Source organism: Phodopus roborovskii, unplaced genomic scaffold, assembly GCF_943737965.1.
Source record: "Phodopus roborovskii unplaced genomic scaffold, PHOROB, whole genome shotgun sequence".
In the NCBI taxonomy this organism is placed as follows: Eukaryota; Metazoa; Chordata; class Mammalia; order Rodentia; family Cricetidae; genus Phodopus; species Phodopus roborovskii.
In genome coordinates, this window is record NW_026126578.1 from 12,502,486 (window position 1) to 12,508,485 (window position 6,000).

Consider the following 6,000-nt stretch of genomic DNA (forward strand, 5'->3'; position numbering starts at 1 on the left):
CGGAGTCTGTGAATGGAGGCTAAGATGGGTTTGCTTAGCTTTTACTTACCTTAGAAAATGAAAGGTAAAGGCTGGGGCTGCAGCTCAGTGATAGATGGCTTGCTCAGCCCGAGGCCCTGGGTATCATCCCCAGCACCAGAAGAAAGACAAGAAAATAAAATAGGGACTAAGGGCTGAGGGGTGGTGGCACTCACCCTTAATCCCAGCACTCGGGATACAGAGGCAGGGGGGTTCTCTGTGAGTTCAGGGCCAGCCTGGTCTACAAAGGGATTACCAGTACAGCCAGAACTGTTACACAGAGAAACCCTGCCTTGAAAAACCAAATCAAACCAAACTAAAACAACAACAAAAATAGGCACTAAGGAAGAGGACAGTATCCTTAGGACAGTTGTGACTCCAGAGTGCTTAGACCCCCATTCTGAGTAAGCAGAGAAGCAGGGCTTGGCCGACACGGACTCTTCCTGAGAAAATGTGCTCACCAAGGGCTTCCTGCCACTGTGGGCTCCCGACAGTGCGAGAGCCACAGCCCAAGTGCCCTTTGGTGCAGTCAATGCGGGGCTGGCACTGTTGGTCAGGGCTTGAGTCTCACAAGTCCTTACAAAGAGTGTCCCAGCCCTACTGCTTACCAGCTGAGCAGCTTTAGATACAACATCTTTCCTAGGCTTCAGGTTGCCATCTCTAAAATGGGCACGGCATAGCTCCTCCCTCATAATGGTCTGTAAGAGATGGGTGAAGTTCACATGAGAGGCACTGAGGTCTCCCCACCCAGGAAATGCTGAAAACATGCTAACCGCCACTGGGCCCCTCTGTGGCTCCTTACCACACAGCCACCTCTCCCAACAAGCCCAGCGCTCGGTCTGTGCCTCTGACCTGATTCTAGGGTTGAGCAGCTTGTTGTTCCTGAGGCGTTGTTTAGCCTCCTTTCCTGCCGTTTACTGCCCTCTCCTTCTAGCATTTGCTTTCTGAGATTGGTGTGAGTAGTGGTTCACACTAATTGAGTGACATATCATTGTGGAGGAGCCGTCATAGGCAGCGTGCTAGTTCTGGAAGATTGTTGTGAAGACTGTACCACACCGTTCCTCAAGCCTGTGGGAGGAGCCGGCAGGGTAGCATGCTCCTGGCCCCCACATCACCTCATACCCAAGTGGCTCCCAGGGCCACCTCCTTGTTCCTGCCCCTGCTTTCTACATTGTAGTCTCTCCTGGCACCAGATCTCACTCCAGCCCTGTCCCTTTTGGGTAATGAAAGTGGGTGACCGTCCCGTGGAGCCCGCCTTTGTCTGTTAGTGGAACTTGACATCCTCCGTTTTGTTGCTGAGGGGGGAGTAGACTTCTTGTCATCCCTCTCCCTCGTCTTGTCCACTCCTCACCTGGATGTTTCCTAGAGAATCACCTTTGGTGTGGACACCTAAGTAGGAGCTGGCCCCGGATTCTTCATCTCAGACTGGAGAGGAAGGTGATGTAGCCTTGGCCTGAGGAGGGTATGACCACACTTGGCACAGTGCCCTGTTGGTTGACCTTATTCTCATCTTCCACAAGACCTGTTCAGAAAGTGAAAATCAGTTCTGCTTTGAGCTATAATTGATCTTTACCACAGGGAAAGTTGACCCCACTGCAGTTGACATCTGAAGGCTCCTGTGGAGTGAAAGTGAGAGGTGACAGACCCAGGCTTCAAGTGGCTTCCTTGTGGTCTGCAGGCAGCCTTCATGGATACTTATCTTCTGGTGCTTCAGGAAAAGGAACTGAAGCCACCTTACAGGGGACCATGTCGAGGAAGTGAGCTGGTATGCTCACTTGGCACCAGTACCACAGCGTCATTTGACCTGTGGTGGCCTCCCTGTCCCCACACTGAGCCCTCCTCCAGCTTTCCCAGGTATCTCTGGGGTGCTCCAGCTGATCAAAGCCGGCAGGCACTGCTGGCTCACTAGGAAGATGTGTCTAAAAATGTGTAACAGGCCTGGCCAGACTTAGGGAGAGATGGCAATGGTCCCGTCTGTTGTTGTCCTGTTAATTGTCTCTGCATGCGTTTTCACCTGCGAGATTCATCGCTGGCTCAAGAAAAGAGCCATTTTGGCATAGGTCACCTCCTTTAATTCTTTTTAAAAATGCTATTACTTTTTGTATTTGTGCATTTATTTTGTGTGTGGTTCGGGAAAGAGCCATGGTATGCTTGTGGGGTCAGAGGGCACCTCATGGGACAGTTCTCTTTCCATCGTGTGTGTCCAGGGAAGTAAACTCAAGTTGCCTGACTCGGAGGCAAACGCTGTTACCCTCAGAGTCATCTTGCTAGCCCACTTCATTTCATTCTTTTGGGGTGTGTGTGTGTGTGTGTGTGTGTGTGTGTGTGTGTGTTCGGTTGTTTTTTTTTTTTCCAAGACAGGGCTTCTCTGTGTAGCCTTGGCTGTCCTGGAACGTACTCAGTAGACCAGGCTGGCCTTGAACTCACAGAGATTAACCTGCCTCTGCCTCCAGGTCCCCTGGGACTAGAGCTGTCCCCTGAGACAGGTGGTTATGAATCGCCCAGTTGCTGGTAGTTGAACCTGGGTCCTCTGGAAGATAGTGCTGTTTTGAGACAGCCTCTTGCTCTATACTCCAGGCTGGCCATGAACACTAGGCCCTTCTGCCTTACCTCAGTGCTAGGAATGCAGGCCTGTAGTGCCACACCCCCTTTCTAACTGCTATGTTAGAAATGATGAAATAGTTCCAGGAGGGAACAGAATTGCTCACAGCCACAATTAGGAAGAGGTCAGGCCCGGCTCCTTGCTGTTCTGTGCCTCTCATTTGCCTCCCTGGTGACAACACAGCGTGATCTGGATAATACTGGCTGCCTCCACACTAAGAAAAATAAATTACTAGGACTTAATTTTTTTAGGATTCTATTTTTACTTTTGTGTGTGTGTGTGTGTGTGTGTGTGTGTGTGTGTGTGTGTGTGCACATGAGAGCAATGCCCAAGGAGGGCAGACAAGGGTGCATGATGGTCTAGGAATTACAGACAGCTGCGAACTTCCCAGTGTGAGTGCTGGAACGCAAACTCTGGGAGAGCAGTGCGCTCTGACCACTGAGCGCCCCTCCAGCCCTACAGCTTTCTTTGGGTGAAAACCCAACTATCTACCTGAGACTCTTTTTGTTTTTGTTTGTTTGTTATTTTATTTTATTTTATTTATTTATTTATTTGGTTTTTCGAGACAGGATTCCTCTGTGAAACAGTCCTGACCATCCTAGAACTCACTCTGTAGACCAGGCTGGCCTTGAACTCATAGAGATCTGCACCTGCCTCTGCCTCTTGAGTGCTGGGATTAAAAGGCGCTTGTGCCACCACCATCTGGCTTGTTTGTTATTTTAAACAATGACTTTAAGTATACCATAAAAATATGCTTCCACTGAGGAAAGAGTGACATAATAGGAAAGAGTATTTAAAGTTGGTTTCTCTTGGGGCAACTTCCTGTGATCCCAGCCACTTTGGAGACTGAGGCAGGAGGATTCCTTGAATTTAGGTGTTTGAAACCAGCCTGAGCAGTATAGTAAGAGTCGGTCTCAAACAAGCAGATTGATCTCTCATGCCTTCCGTCCTGGTAAACTACATCCAAAGTGAAAGAAAGCCTGCACAGCTGGGCAACTCCTCTGTGAACAACAGAAGGCCCCGTTAGCCATCCCCAGTGCACTGCCTCCCCCAATCACACACCAAGCGCTTAGCTAAGGTGTGCCCATCACAGCAACACCAACCTACAAAATGATGACGAATGTCACAGTGACATTTAAGAATTCAGTGGGGACACCGGGACAGGAATGGTCTTAAATCACACAGGAAGCTTGTCACAAGTCTCAAGTTTTTATTTTCAGAACGGAGTCTGGTTTTATTTTTAAAAAGAGAAAAAAATGTGATAAATGCTAGCAAGGTGTCTCTTCTCTATTCCTTCTGGGCTCAGATTCCCAGCTCTGCGCCCCACACACCCGGGCCCAGTTCCCTGCATGTTGGACAGGAATAGTCTTGGTTGAGCATAGCAGTGCACACCGGTTTCCTTGGGAGAGGCTGAAGTAAGAGGGCCACCTAAGCCCCAAGATTCTAGGACAGCCCTGGGAACAGAGTGGAGCCCCCAACACACAGAAATGTTTAAGAGGTGGGGTGCACATGTTTAGAGAGAACACAGCCTTCAGATTGAATAAGACATCATGTCAGAGATTCAGCTCAGAAGGCTGGCTAGCATTTGTCCAGCATGCTTGAGGCCCTGGGTTTAGTCCTCATTTTTAAAAAATGGGGACTGGTTGGAACTTGGGTAATAGGCCCTCCCCTTCCATACTCAAATGCCAGGAGGGCAGGGCTAAATTCCGAGCCCAGGCTTCTTTTCCATGATCCATTCTTCTGGCACAAGGCCTCAGGGCAGTGTACTATCCTGGTCATGACACCTTGGGGACATCTCAAGTTTGATCCCTATCTACAGATACCCTAGACAGCAAGGGCGGGTCTTAAGGGTCATGTACAAATGGGACAGGAAAATGAGTAAAAGGATGAAAAATAAATACACCAGAAGGAAGGCAGAAGGAAGGGACCAGCCCCTGAGCCCAGAGCCCTCACAGAAGACATGTTGAAGAGGATGCTGGAGAGGCTTTGGGCCTCACTAGACCCTCACCAGTCCTGGCCTCTGTCACAAGTGGCCATGTGATCATATGTCTAGATGTACTAGGGAAATGGCAGCCTTCCTTCCTAAATCCAGTGGCAGTCTCTCAGCAGTAGACAGCAGTCACACAGTAGAGGGATGGCTACCCAAACAGTAGAAAGAGGATGGATTGGGGCCAGCCAGAGCCGGCCATGGCTCAGACTAATTTCTTTTCACAGTCATCAAAATTAGGTAGCGGGGAAACACAGCGAAGCTGGAGAAAAGATATAGGACAGTGGTTAGCTCCAGTCCCAGCCAGGGCTTAGGTTCAGGACCAAGAGTCCAATCAGGAGAGGAGTCATCCAGGGAGAGGGGAAAAGGCAGGCAGGTAGATTGTGCAAAGCAGCCAGGCAGTACTGGCTGAGGGCCAGAGAGCGAGAGAGCAAGAGCAGAGAACACACCGACTTTAACATCCTCCACACGCCCGCTCTAAGGGCTGGGCAGGCCCCCAGTGCCCTAACCAAGCTCAGCTGCTCAGGTCTCCATCCACACAGGTAGCCTCAGCGCAGCCCCAGGCAGTTGAGAAAGAGGCCCTGTGTAGCCCTGGGTTCTCAGGAGGTCCTTGAAGAGCAGAAGGGGATGAGGGACTTGGGCCTGGCTGCTGAGTTAGTAGTCAGTGACTTGGCACTTTGGGCCTGCCCTTGTGTTGTGGGCTTTAGAGAGGTCCGCATCAACCTGCCCTGCAATGCCTGTCCCCCAACCTAGTTGACAAACCTCCCTTCAGCTCTCCCAAGGCAGACGCAGGGTGGAACAGAGCCAGCCGTCCTCAAGTACACCCTGGATAGCTTGTCTCATGTCTGACTCTAATGGCAGCATTATGTCCAGAGCTTTCAAGCCCCAACCTCAAAGAATACCACGCTAGAAAGGTAACTGAAGCTGGGCCTGGTGGTGCACACGCCTCTAATCCCAGCACTCAGGAGGCAGAGGCCGGGTGGATCTCTGTAAATTACAGGCTAGCCTGGTCTACAAATAAAATTCCAGGACAGCCAGGACTGCACAGAGAAACCCTGTCTCAAAAGACCAAAATGAATGAATGAATGAATAAATAAATAAATAAATAAATAAGAGAAAAAAAAGAAAGATAACTGAGGCCTAGAAAGTAAAAATGACACGGCATTCAAATTGATCAAGTAACAGGCAGAACTACAGATCCTGTCTTCTGGTCCCTTGACTACGCTCATTACACCACATAAAACTTCCAAAACGGAAGAACGGAGGGAAACCAAAATTCTTAAGGTCCCCCCACCCAATCCCATTGTGGGGGTGAGCATATCCTGGCCTTGCTCCCTAGATTTCTGACCCTCCCTTTATTCCCCCCCCCACAATACTTATCCTGCCTTCGAGA